This window comes from Palaemon carinicauda, chromosome 25 (genome assembly GCF_036898095.1).
Source record: "Palaemon carinicauda isolate YSFRI2023 chromosome 25, ASM3689809v2, whole genome shotgun sequence".
Taxonomy (NCBI): domain Eukaryota; kingdom Metazoa; phylum Arthropoda; class Malacostraca; order Decapoda; family Palaemonidae; genus Palaemon; species Palaemon carinicauda.
Genome location: NC_090749.1, coordinates 55,297,995 through 55,312,994, shown reverse-complemented (window position 1 = coordinate 55,312,994; position 15,000 = coordinate 55,297,995). Strand labels below are relative to the sequence as shown.

General features: G+C 37.6%; 1 pseudogene; it reads left to right on the top strand.

Moving 5' to 3' along the window:
* LOC137619038 (brother of CDO-like) overlaps positions 1 to 15,000 on the top strand; it is a 141,503-nt pseudogene that overhangs the window by 83,004 nt on the left and 43,499 nt on the right.

Genomic DNA, 15,000 nt, shown 5'->3' with positions numbered 1-15,000 from the left:
AGCATCCTGCTTTTCCAACTAGGGTTGTAACTTAGCAAGTAATAGTGATAATAATAATAATAATAATAATAATAATAATAATAATAATAATAATAATAATAATAATAATAATAATAATAATAATAACAACTTCGGGAGTGTTACACCTTTATCCTGATGTTTGGAGGAAGGTTATAGATTTATAGAACCCCCCCCCCTCTCCCCCCAAAAATGCATCCAAATAGATAAATCTACTTCCCAGGATGAAAATCAAACTATTTATGTTTAAAACCCGCAATTTTAATCGGAAATTCTCCTCAAAAATATACTGTTCTCAGCCGTATTTCAGTGAAATACATGCGACCGTAATATTACTCTACTTTAATATCTTCTACCGTTGGTGACCGCAATATAAATCCTTTACGTCAATATATCCGTTTTCAAAACCGGCAAATGTCTGGCAACATTTATTCCAGGATATTTACCATTTTTGTACCTCCATTTTACATATATTTTAAAAACAAAATGTATCTATTGATGTGGTCTGCGTGCACCGTTATAAATATGCCGTAAAAAAATAAAACTGTAAAAATCCTGGAATAAATGTTGCCCTGTATTTATCGTTTTAAAAAAAAGATATGTTGACTTAAAGGAGTCATATTTTACGGTCACCAATCTGTAAAAGATAATAAGAAAGCAAGGCAAAAATTACGGCTGCCTGTGTTTTACTGAAATCGGTCCAGAACATTATATTTTTACGGAGAATATCCGATTAAAATTAAGGTTTTTTTTAACAGTGTAAGTATTATTTCCAATGGGCCATAAGTTACTTTAAAAATGGCTATGTGTGATTACTTATATTTTTGTTGATTGGATGAGGAAATTTAAGGAGTTAGAATTTATCAGATGGATTTATAAGAAATAGATCAGGTATTGATTCGCCAAGACTAAACACTAACAATTAAACGCGTTTAACAAACATTGATTTATTTTAAGGCGAGAAAAAGTATAATAAACTTTTTCTGAAGAATTCTCGCCTAAGAAAAAAGGTCCAATGGCTGAGAATAAAAGAGAATGAATGTGAGAACAGGAGTGACAAATGAAATGTAAAATTACAAGGGAAAAAAAAGTTATTGAAAACAGATAGGGAAAAAAATGAATGAAATTTTCGTGAAATGATAACCTGTTGGCAGAATATAGAATACTAGTGTATGCGACCTGCAAAAATGACTGCTAAATATTTAAATAGAAATGCACTCACATTCGACTGTTCCATCCCTCCCGCTTACTAACTATAACTCCGCTCACCAGGGTATGACTAGCCCCTCTCCCTCTACCCGAGGGACGAGGAGAGACCGTATAGTTATATCTTGCCACCAAGGATGACTGGAAGGAAATATATATTCATATATTTACAAACTGTTACTTGGTCTTTATTATATAGGGGAGATAAGAAGAAAAAAAAATGATTAAATTAGGACTTATATATTTATAATGTATATATTTTATATAGAATTATGTACTATAATATACCCATCTTCATACACTTGTACTTACGTCATTATGTATATGAGGGAAAGTTCGTTTTGTTTCATTCACTCGCCCAAACACACATTTTGAGGAAAGCACTTGGGAAGGCAACTCCCCCCCCCCCTATTTTGAAATAGTCCTAATATTCCGTGTGACACATATCTGACAGTCCCTTCTTGGTTGGTCCTGACCCTTGCCTGGCCATAATGCAAGACGTACCCAAACACACGCCTGCTGAGTCCACCTAGTTTACATAATACATTCAGAACACATCACCTGGACCTCCAAGTTTACACTCGAGCATCGCCTTCTCGAGTATGTCAACAATGTGATGTCCAATCAGAAGGCGTGAATGTGTTCGGAATCAAACAAGAGACGATTATTGATTGGCCATTTAAGGGTATAATCTAGGTGTCGTACATGTTCCTGATGACACTCGTTTGTTATTCCAAGTCTTTAGTGTTCGAGTTATCTTCAGAGACAAGACCCTCCTCGTCCTACCCCCCCCCCCCCTCCCCCGACCAAGAACCCATTTCCATACAGATTCCCAGAAGGCCTTTCTGCACCTTATTGTTGCAAACTGTCCGATTCCAGAGTTGTCGTTGTGAATTAACCACTGTTACATTTCCCTTCTCGGCCTCTTGCCCGGCGAATCACAATAGCTATTCGTCTATATAAAATTAAATAAATTTGTCTATATAAAATTAAGATTATTTAATATTTTGTTAAATATTAATGAATAGAAATAACATTTTCTTATTTCATTTCATATTAGTGCATAAAAATAACATTTTATTTTTATTTTGTTCCATAGTAGTGCATGAAAATAACATTCTATTTTTATTTTGCTCCAAATTAGTTCTTTTCATTTTGTTTCATATTAATGCATAAGAATATTTTCTTATTTTGTTCCATCTTAGTGCATAAAAATATTTTTTTTATTTTGTTCCATGTTAGAGGATAACAATAACATTTTCATATTAGTGCATAGAAATAAAATTTTCTTTTTATTTTGTTCCATATTAGTGCATAGAAATAACATTTTCTCTTTATTTTGTTTCATATTAGTGCATAAAAATAACGTTTTCTTTTTTTTCATATTAGTGTATAAAAATAAGATTTTCTTTCTATTTGGTTTCATATCGGTGATCATCTTGGGCTATTCCAACAATTCACTTTCGTAATTAACCACAGATACAGATCTCTCTTCCTTGGAAACTTCAGTGCCCAGATCCTTCTAAAAATTCATCAGCTTTATTTAATCCTATTAGTGCAATAAGTAAGGAAGTAATTTAGTAATAGTTCAATTTTCTGAAGAACCTGCTTGGTCATTTCAGTTGTAAGGTTTTTAAAATAGATATCTATATGATACCCTTTGAAACCCTTATCCCACACCACACAAACTGATATTGCCTAAATTTTTTATTATTCTTATCCTGTTAGTAATTTGGTTGCTATTAATGGTTTTTTGTAGAGGGGGTGAGTTGATAGCTCTATTATTTGGAATTAGTTACAGATACAAGTCTCCCACTTGTTCCTTTATAATAGAACTACCCTAACCCCTATCTGCCCAGATCCCTCAAAGACCAAAGTTAGAGGTAAATTTAGTTTAGGTGTATGGATATGTTGTTGAAGCCACAAATTATATTAATATGTCTTTGGAATCATCTACATAACCCTTCCTAACCTCACACAGTCCTATGAATGAATAGTAAGAATACTACCCAAGAGTATATGTGAACAACATGTCTCTGGAGTTTAACTATTCATTGGCTCTTTGCCAGTCCCAATTGTAAACCTGAAGCCCTTAAATGGCTATTTCCTCTCAGGACTCCCTGGATCCTCTCCTTTGGCACCTTATTAGTGTCTGTCACCCATATGAAGGCGCCGTCCACAGTGACAGTGGTCGTCTGCTCTTCCTGTCGATAAGCGGGTCCATCTTCCTGCCTCAGGAGGGTTGGTTCCATTTTGGTCGTCCTTAATGGATTCCAGGGATCCTCTGAAGAAGGGGAAGAAGAGGAAGGAAGTTTGGAAAGGAGTTGTGGTGTTAAAGAGAGGGAAGAATGGGAAGCGAGGTTCGAAAATTGCATGGATAAATGGAAGGAGTGGAAGAGACTATTAAAATGTTTTGAAGAAGGTGAATCAGAATATAAGGAAGAAGAGGACAATGAGGAAACGGAATCAAAGGGATTATAAAGTACAGAATATGTGAAGGACAAGAAAACTGAACATATTAAATTAGCAGATAAGGTGAATTAATGATATTGAGTTTGCCAGTTATTTTGTACAATGTCAAAATGAGTCGAGAATTTTCCTGAATTTCACGAAAAGTTAGTTTAATGCATTTTTTATATCTCAAAATTTATGAAATATCGTGTTTAAGCATTCGTGAAATGTATACATTTTCTGGCTTCATGAATGTGCAAATATGAATAAGAACTTTTTAATCCATTTTTGCAAAATCATTAACAAAATTTGAAAAAATACCCAAAACAAAATTCTATTTTATTGGATATTGATAAACATTAAGAAAATTCTCAGAATCACTTAATTTTGAAAGATTTTGCTAATATTTTCCTAAAAATCGTGAGTAAATATTAGTGATATAAGCAGATAGTTTACAGCGAATATTTAAAATCCAATTTGGCAAAATTCGCATTTCGCGAAACAAAATCATCAGCAATGCCTTCATGGATACCTCTGAACTCGTTTGTGTATTCGTTTGTATGCATACACACACACACACACACACACACACACACACTCAGTCCCATGGCATGATCAATGAAACTTCATCCCGAAAGCTGCGAGAGAAATGACCATTTGCAACAAAGCACTTTGCAGACTATGTTGGAGAGAGCCTGGCGAAGGTGTCATGGGAATGGATTGTTTTTGCAATGGTGTATTGATCATCCCTTTTATTTCTCTTTTTTTCTACTTCGTGGACCTGAGGAAGCCTAGGACATCAGGACGGTTGGTTTTAAGAGTGGGGGGACCTGGGGTAAAGGAGGGATTTTGGGGATGGAGACCTGTGATAAAGGAAGGGATTGGGGTTGGAGACCTGTGGTAAAGGAAGGGGATTGGAGAAGGAGACCTATGGTGCAAGAGGAGGTTAGTGATGGAGACCTGTGGTAAAGGAGGAGATTGGACATGGAAACCTGTTGTAAAGGAGGGGGTTGCGGATTGAGACCTGTGGTAAAGGATGGAGTTAGAGAAGGAGACCTATGGTGCAAGAGGAGGTTGGGGATGGAGAACTGTGGTAAAGGATGGCGTTTGGGACGGAGACATGTGGCAGAGGATGTGGTTGGGGATGGAGACCTGTTGTAAAGGATGGAGTTGGAGAAGGAGACTTATGGTGCAAGAGGAGGTTGGGGATGGAGACCTGTTGTGAATGAGGGGGTTGAGGATGGAGACCTGTCGTAAAGGATGGGGTTGGGGATTGAGACCTGTGGTAAAGGATGGAGTTGGAGAAGACCTATGGTTCAAGAGGAGGTTGGGGATGGAGACCTGTTGTAAAGGAGGAGGTTGGGGATCTGGAGACCTGTGATGAAGGAGGAGGATGGGGATAGAGACCTGTTGTAAAGCAGGGGGCTGGGGATGGAGATCCTTTGTTAAAGAAGGGGTTGGGGATTGAAACCTGTGGTAAAGGAGGAGGTTGGGGAAAGAGACCTGTGGTGGAGGAGGAGATTGGGGATTGAGACCTGTGGTGGAGGAGAAGGTTGGGGATGGAGACCTGTTGTAAAGGAAGGGGTTGGGGATTGAGACCTGTGGTAAAGGATGGAGTTGGAAAAGGAGACCTATGATGCAAGAGTAGGTTGGTGATGGAGACCTTTGGTAAAGGATTGGGTTGGGGACTGAGACCTGTGGTAAAGCATGGAATTGGGGATGGAGACCTGTTGTAAAGGATGGAGTTAGAGAAGGAGACCTATGGTGCAAGAGGAGGTTGGGGATGGAGACCTGTGGTGGAGGAGGATTTTGGGGACGGAGACCTGTGGTAAAGCAGGGAGTTAGGATAGAGGCCTGTTGTAAAGGAGGGGGTTGGTGAGTCAGACTTTTTGTAAAGGAAGGGGTTGGGGATTGAGACCTGTGGTAAAGGATGAAGTTGGAGAAGGAGACCTGTAATGCAAGAGGAGATTAGAGATGGACACCTGTGGTAAAGTAGGGTGCTGTGGATGGAAACCTATTGTAAAGTAGGGGGTTGGGGATAGAGAGCTTTGGTAAAGGAAGTGGTTGGAGATGGAGACCTGTGGTAAAGTAGGGTATTGTGGGGTTGGGGATAGAAAGCTTTGGTAAAGGAAGGGGTTGGAGATAGAGACCTTTGATAAAGGTGGTTGGAGAAGGAGACCTATAATTTAAGTTGAGGTTGGGGATGGAGACCTGTGATGAGGGAAGGGGTTGGCAATTGAGACCTGCTGGAAAGGAGGGGATTGTGGATGGAGACCTGTGCTAAAGGATGGGGTTGGGTATGGAGACCCTTGCCAAAGGATGGGGGTGGATATGGAGATCTTTGGTAAAGGAGGTGGTTGGGGATGGACACCTGTGATAAAGAATGGGGTTTGGGATGTAGACCTGTTGTAAAGGAGGAGGTTGGGGATTGAAACATGTGGTAAAAGAGGTGTTTTGGGATAGAGACCTGTGCTAAAGAAGGGGGCTGAGGATGGAGACCTATGTTAAAGAAGGGCCCTGGGGATGTATAATAAACAAATTAAAGGAGGGTGCTGGGATGAAGACATGTGATTAAGGAGGAGGTTGGGGAAAGAGACCTGTGGTAAAATAGGGTGCTGTGGATCGAGAGATATCATAAAGTAGGGGGTTGGGGATAGAGAGCTTTGGTAAAAGAAGGGGTTGGAGATGGAGACCTAAGGTAAAGTAGGGGGCTGTGGATGGAGACATATGGTATAGTAGGAGGTTGGGGATGGAGACCTGTAGTGAAGGAAGGGGTTGGTGATGGAGACCTGTTGTAAAGAAAGGGGTTGAGGATGGAGACCTGTGGTAAAGGAAGGGGTTGGGGAAACAGACCTGTGGTAAAGGAATAGTTTGGTGATAGAGAGATTAATGCTGACCCCCGATGTAATCCAATACTAACCTCAGAGGTTTCTGTTTCCCCAACAGCTATCATTACTTTTGTCTGTTCTTTTGTACATCATCTCTACCAATCTAACCAACTTCTCCAACTCCACTTTCCTTTTCCTCGAGCACCAAAACATCATTTCTCTTGGTATCATATCCTAGGCCCTCTCTAGATCTCCCAAAGTAGAGGAGCTTTTGGTTTTCTTCCAGTTTCTTTTCCTTTAGCTGCGTTACTATAAAGATGGCATCCACAGTCTCTCTTCCGCCATAAATCCATACTGCTGTTTACCAATCTTTACAATCTCTCTCGATCTCTCATCTAGTGCTCTCTCAAAAACTTTCATACCTAGCTCTGTTAGTTCAACTCCTTATAGTTACTACTTTCCATGATACACCTTTTTGCATAGATATAGATATCATTAGACTCTCCTCCCAGTTTTTAGGCATTATTTACTCATTCATATTGCTCTTAAGTCCAGCATCCATTGTTCCCCCTCTGTAGCTAGTATTTTGACCATTTCATTTTGAAACTCTGATAGACCTGGTGCTTTATTATTTTTTTTTTTCAGTGAAGGGGGCATTCACTTTTCTTCTGTATTCCGTATCTTCACCACTGGTCCCTCCATCCTCTGTTCTTCTCCCAGCCATTTTTTCTCATTTTCAGTATTATAATAATAATAATAATAATAATAATAATAATAATAATAATAATACTAATAATAATCTTTATTATTATTATTATTATTATTATTATTAATATTATTATTATTATTATTATTATTATTTCTTGCTAAGCTACAACCCTAGTTTAAAAAGCAGGATGCTATAAGCCCAAGGGCCCTAACAGGGAAAAAAAACCCGGTGAGGAAAAGAAACGAGAAAAAAAAATTTAGAACAGTAACATTAAAATAAATATTTCCTATATAAATTATATAAACTTTAACGAAACCTAAGGAAGAGAAATTAGATAGAATAGTGTGCCCGAGTATACCCTCAAGCAAAAGAACTCTAACCCAAGACAGTTATTCAAAATATTCTTTCCATCACCTCTTAATGTCTCTATCCTTATGTAATATATCTTCATCTCTATCCCTGATGACTCCTAGTTGCCCCAAATCCTATCTGCCTATTCCTCAAGTTTGAAATCGTATATATATCCTTTTCTCTTCCTTTATTCGTAACCTTTAATTCTATTATTCTATTGCTCTTCCAACAGCTATACTTGCTTTCCCCAAAGAGTCTTTTTCTTCTTCTATGTAGAGTTCTTCTGCATCTTGTGCCTCCCTTACTTTCTAGTTCTTAAATGCCTTTGATTTTTTTTTCAACTGACTCCGTTTCCTCTGCACATATTTCTTTCATACCCACCAAGATATTTCCATCCGTTACCCTCTCCAAATCTCCTAAGTTCAACCTTTCCAGTCGCCTTTCTCATACAATCCTCCTAAATTACTCTCTCTTTTCTCCTTTAAAGTCCCAAACATTCATTCTAGATCTCTTCCTGGATTTTCTACCTCTCATTTTAAAACCCATCTCTACGACTCTATGGTGTTTAACGCTTGCTTCACCCGGAATCATTTTACAGTTCAGCATATTATTTGTGTTAGCTCTTCTAACCAAGATGTAACTCATTTGGCTTTCCATTCCTCTTCATAGATTATCAGGTGCTTATCAGACTTCTGAAACCATGTATTCATACATGCTAATTCAACACTCTGAGCCATCTCTAATATATACTCCCCATCTTAACTTCTAATACCAAACCCATTTCCTCCATGTACCCCCTCATATCCAAATCTTCTCTTCCCCACTCTACCATTCATGTCTATTCCTATGATTATCTTCTCTTCCTCTTTCACTGTTGTAATTTATATATATATATATATATATATATATATATATATATATATATATATATATATATATATATATATATATATATATATATATATATATATATATTAGCAATCAAAATATGCAAATGTAAATGTTTCTTCTGTGCAGATCATCACCGGAGTAAAAACTTGTTTCTTTCAAATCTCCCTTAAAGATTAATTCCTGTAATTCGATTCAGGTTGCCTCGTTTATATCAGTAATATTAATTTTGAAAGAGCCACGGCTCTTGCATTCAAAAACATTGCTGTCCTTAACTAGCCCAGGCCCAAACGAGGTATGAAATATGAATATAGAGAGGTTTAATGACGACAAAGTAAGCGAGAAACCTTTAGACTCACGGAGGAAGAAAGGTTAAATAATATTTAGGGAAAGCAAAAGCAGAAAATGTTCCGAAGACTAGTAGTAGTAAAATTTTCACAGTTATCTGCTTATTAATTTACTATTTTGTTCGTTTCTCTAATCATTGCTCCACAATTATACATTTCCTTTGAAGCTACAAACTACATTGATAACCTGTCATATAAAATTTGATACAATTTTGTCTGTTTCTATTGGCCGATTATTATTATTATTATTATTATTATTATTATTATTATTATTATTATTATTATTATTATTAGCCAAGGTACAACCCTAGTTGGAAAACCAAGATGCTATAAGCCGAAGGGCTCCAACAAGGAAAAATAGCCAAGTGAGGAAATGAAATAAGGAAATAAATAAACGATATAAGAAGTAACGAAAAATTAGAATAAAATATTTCTAAAACATTCACAACATTAAAAGATATTTGATATATAAACTATAAAAGGACTTATGTAAGCCTGCTCAATATGAAAACATTTGCTGCGAGTTTGAAATTTTGAAGTTCTACTGATTCAACTACCCGATTAGGAAGAACCTTTTATTTAATAAACATATATTATTTTTTTGCAGACGTGGCCAAAGCCACCATCAGCATCGACGCTGGCAGCAGCAGCAGCCTGGATTCGGGGTTGCCCTCCTCAGGGCTTCGAGAGGGAAGTTCGGCCACCTTGACGTGTGTCGCCAGAGCGAACCCTCCGGTTTACAACCTCATGTTCATGTTTAACGTAAGTATTTTTTTTTGTCTTGATTGTGGTTATCATTATCTATAAAGTATGCCAACATTTAAGACCTATGATAGTCACGTTCTATTGATATTGCATACGGTGTGACACAGGAACTGCTGACTCTTAAGGCTCGCTTCACACGGGCGTATTTTTACCGTAGGGAAATATTTCCGCTCGTTAGGAGGCATGTCTCCACACAAAGATTTTCCTCAAGCGGCCTCTTGGATTTTATAAGCCGCTATACCGGAGCCATGTGGGTTACCAGTGACGCGGCTAGGTTTAAATAGGCCTCTATAATAGAACTACGGGAGTTACCAGTGCCATGGCTAAGTTTAAATAAGCCGCTCTACTAAAACCACTCTGGTTACCAGTGCCGCGGCTAGGTTTAAATAACTTGCTATACTGGAACCACTCGGGTTACCAGTGCTACGGCTAGGTTTAAATAAGTCTCTATACTGGAACCACTCGGGTTACCAGTGCCCTGGCTAGGTTTAAATAAACTGCTATACTGGAACCACGTGGGTTACCAGTGCCGTGGCTAGGTTTTTATAAGCCACTATACTGGAACCACGTGGGTTACCAGTGCCCCGACTAGGTTTTAATAAGCCGTTATACTGGAACAACGCGGGTTACCAGTGCCGTGGCTAGGTTTTGATAAGCCGCTGTACTTGAATCACTCGGGTTACCAGTGCCTTGGCTAGGTTTAAATAAACCACTATACTGGAACCACTTGTGTTACCTGTGTCCAGGGCTAGTAAATCGCTGCCGCTGGGAAATTCTTCCGAGCGGGAAGTGTGTGAAGGGCCTCATTATTCTTAATTGATTTCTAAACCTTGCTACATCAATCTGCTCTAGTGAAGTGGGCTTAAAAAGTGCACCAAGATACACACATACTGAGTTGCGAATTCCTTTTTATTTCTATTATTACTACTAGTTAAGCTACAACCCTAGTAGAAAAAGCAAGATGTTATAAGCCCAAGGGCTCAAACAGGGAAAAATAGCCCAGTGAGGAAAGGAAATAAGGAAATAAATTAACGATATAAGAAGTAATGAACAATAACAATAAGTTATTTTAAAAATATTAACAATATTAATATTCAGCCCCTTCCATCGTCTCTGCCATCTCTTCCTACACTATCTGGTTACAATCCATAAAGTAAGGGTATAACAGGGTGCACTACTTCGGAGCAAGGTGCGGCAGTGACTCCTGTGTCCAACTGTACATTAAACTGCTCTTGTTTTTAATGAGAAGATTCTTCTTATTAAAGTGAATTTCGTTACTCATATCCTTTCTGCGTTACACACGGAAAAATAATGTAGGTTTAGATTTTAGATTCACCTAAGATTTCAGTAACTGCCAGACCGTGGAATTTATTCTTAATGGACGTTGAAACTATAAACTTTCATAATTTTATCAGCATAAGAACGTTGCAAGCTGTCTGACTTACATATTTTGTGACATTCATTAAAATTCTGCCTTCTATAAAATTCTTAACATTTACTGACTTCTTGACTTACAAATTTCCTCAATTTTCAAGGCTACCCAAATCCATGAATGAACTCTCATTTACTTATTTACCTATGAAGGGCCATAATTTCATAAGATTTCTAAAATTTTCATAGGTCAGGACTTATGTTCCTGGGTTTTGTATACTTTTTAAACTCTAGAATTATGTCTAGATTACTGGCTTTCATGAACTTCCCGGTGTATAAAACTCCAGATTTATAAGAAAAAATAATTGACTTTTATAAACTCTCTGGTCCTGAGTGCATCTTAGTCAAAAATTGAATTTCAGAAAAATGTAGCCCCTGTTTTTTCTTTTCTCACAAAATTTAGCCTTTTGGAATGCCCTGTCAGTAGCAATAATGGATCACAATGAATACAAAGGAGCCTAAAGGCTAACAGGAGAAAGCTAGTTTCTGAAACCAACAAAATCAGATAGTGTGAAAGGGAGGGTGTTAAACTTTCCAAAATTCCATTTCCCATACAACCGTTTTGCAGAACTAATAGAAGAAGACAGATCTACTTTCCTATCGTTATCCCTACATAATGGGTTGATTGACTGATATACCCTCTATTTCTAAGAGCATCAGGCGTGGTTGATGATTTTATTATTATCATTAGTAGTAGCTAAGCTACAACCCTAGTTGGAAAAGCAAGATGATATAAGCCCAGGGGCTCCAAAAGGAGGAAATAGCCCTGCTAGGAAAGGAAATATGGAAATAAATAAACGATATGAGAAATAATGAACACTTGAAATACAATATTTTAAAGACAGTAGCAACATCAAAACAAATATTTCATATATAAACTATGTATCAGCGTGTTCACCAAAAGAATATTTTCTGAAAGTTTTAACGTTTGAAGTTCTATCGATTCAACTACCCGATTACGAAGATCATTCCACAACTTGGTCACAGCTGGAATAAAACTTCTAGATTACTTTGTAGTGTTGAACTTCATGATAGAGAATGCCTGACTATTCGAATTAACTGCATGTCTAGTATTACGAACAGGATGGCAGAGGTTTTTACGATCTCATGTCCTTTGAAGTCATCAGCCACAGTTATTGGTGGTGGACCTAACCTTTGACTAAGTAGTCCAACTGCAAGGCAGAAATTTCCAGTTATTGGCAGTTGGCCCTTTAGCCTTTTGCAAAGAAGCAAGACTACAAGGCACCAGTTGTCCTTTTAGTCGCTTTCTACAACACGCAAGATGTATAGTGGTAGCATTCTTACACCCTAATGGAATCGTTCCTACCTGAAAATCCGTTGGACTGGGGTTTGAGACCTATTCAAGGTAGGTAGGTTTTTTTTTTTTTTTTTTTTTTAATAGTCTGCACCCTCACTATCCATGTGAGCTAAGGATGGAGGTGGTGTAAAGGAACTTATAGGTCTACATGCAGAGTCATCAGCAGCCACTGCCTGATCCTCCCTAGTCTTGGCAGTTTGAACTTCGTTCTTATGTATATCTGGTCACTCTCTAGGTCAATGTCCCTTACCTCTGCCCATTCATAAGTGACCTTTAAGCCCCTACCTCAGGGTGGTAGAAAAAGAGAACATGGGCGGGACAAATGTTGCCCCAAATAACATCTTACTAACGTCCATACTTGGTGTATCAGTAAGCATTCAGAGTTTATCACAAAATGCAAGACACCATTAACCATTTCTTTAATTTTCCTACATTTTTTCTCCAAGCACAGAAACGGCTGTGATGATTTCACAATTAACTAACGTCTTCATTTAAACTGCATCTATCCGCGTTTACTGTCAACGTTTTGTTCTAGTTTATTTTCGAACGTTTCTCTCAAACTATAAAACCCCAAAAATGTTTTAGGGCAATCTGTTCAGGAAAGGGGCGTTAGTGGGAACAGAGTTGAGGACGCGTGAAGTGCATGTTAGTATTGGAAGTACGTGACGGGGGAAAAAAATCCAGTGTTAAAACATGGATAGATTTTTCTTTCTAAAAAAATCCAATGTCTTTGTTTAGGTGAGGTTTCAAACATCTTTTTCTTTCACAATTTACTGCTCTCACAAGTTTTTTTTTTTTTTTTTTGGGGGGGGGATAATTTTGAGATATAGAAATATTCAATGAAATTTTTTTATTTTTTTTTTTTGAGGATTGCATTGCATTGACTTTTTCAGCTTTGAAAAAAAGATTCATTCTCCTTAAAACAACAACACTGATATTTATCTGGGTATACCAGTGAAATCTTTGACAATGGATTCTTTTTTTTCTTTTTCTTCAGATATTTTGGTTTAGATTTTTTGGTGGTGGGTGTAAACCTACCAGTTTTGTTTTTACAAATTTTGTGCATTTTTATTCTTTTATTCTTTTTATTATTATATTTTACTAAATGCAAAACTACAGGAACAGTGCTAGTAGGATTATTTTGTATTATAAACTTGGTGTTAGAAAAGTGGATATGTTTTTTTATATATTGTACTTGTTAATGTTAGTACATTTATGTCTTTCTAGAATGTCAACAATCAATGTGTTGTAACTATATTTAGACAGGCCATTTTCCCTCCATAGCGTGTTTACCTATTCCTTTTTTTTTATCTGTTCGTTCGTTCGTTTTAGAACGCCTGGCCTATAGAAGACACGGGCTCTTGCACTGGGGCAGCCCGTAAGAGAGATTCTATCTCTTCGGGGAGTTAGATTCTTAGTAGGCTATAAATAGTAAGACAGACTTACGTAAAAGCACTATGGGTTGCAGTATTGCAAGAGGTCATGCTTGGCCAGAAGGTCCAGGCAATATACACAATCATGATGTAAAAGCAGACATAATCAGACCTTGACAATCTTCAAAGACCCTCTTTGGCTTAGTCCTTCTGATTGGGTGTCCCTATTTTGATTAACAAGTGAGGACTAGGGCAAATATTCATGTTGTGATATAATCATTATTGATGATGTTCATTAAGATTAAGTTATCGTAGTTTGGTAATATTCTTTTTACATTACATTAATGTTTTGATTTATGCTGGCATACAAAACAGTAATTCTAGTCTATAACATTATGAAGCCATTGCAATTGTTATAAGTTTAGCAATAGGGACTCATTGCATTGATAGGAAACTTATATGTGTAGAACTACAAGGGTACTATAAGATTGAAGATGGGAGTTCATGCTAAACTAGTGCAGGAATTATTAGGTTACTTTTACTATAAAGCTGCTTATCTGGTCCTGTACAGCAGGGTGACCCTTCTCTCTACAGAGAGAAGTCATTTGTGCCATTGTTAGCTTAGAAATAGAGCCTTCTTATCAATGCCAACTCTAGAATTGAAAACTGATGCTGGAACTGAGAGCTTGAAAATGGGGAGCTATTGTAAGAATTGTAAACTTCAAAGAAATCGTGAGATCAGGAATAGGAAATGATAAGCTCGGAAATTTGTATTCTTCGTATGAACTGAAAGCTGGTAATCGTCCAACTGGAATTAGTCCTGCCAAAACTCCTTATTTTCTTTGGTCGCTGTAACCTCACCTTCATTGTGAGATAATGATATGGGGTTTGGGAGAGCCTGCAGGTCTATCTGCTGAGTCACCAGTAGCCATTGTCTGGCCCTCCTTGCTCCTAGCTTGAGTGGAGAGGGGGCTTGGGGGCTGATCATATGTATATATGGTCAGCCTCTAGATCGTTGTCCTGCTTGATAGGGCAATGTCACAGTCCCTTGCCTCCTCCATTCATGAGTGGCCTTTAAACCTTTAAAAGATCTTTTCCTGGTCCTATCACACATGGAAACCCTGTGTCCTACAGGAGCTAAAAATTAAGCTCACCATATACAGTCTTGGGTATTTAGAGTATCACACAGAGTATTCCACATTCATTGTCAAACCGACATTATCGAGCCACTTAGAAAACAAGAAAATCTTCAGTTTCTACCTGAAAGCATTAATATTTAGGGGCCTTGAAAAGAAAACCAGTGTACAAATGAGAA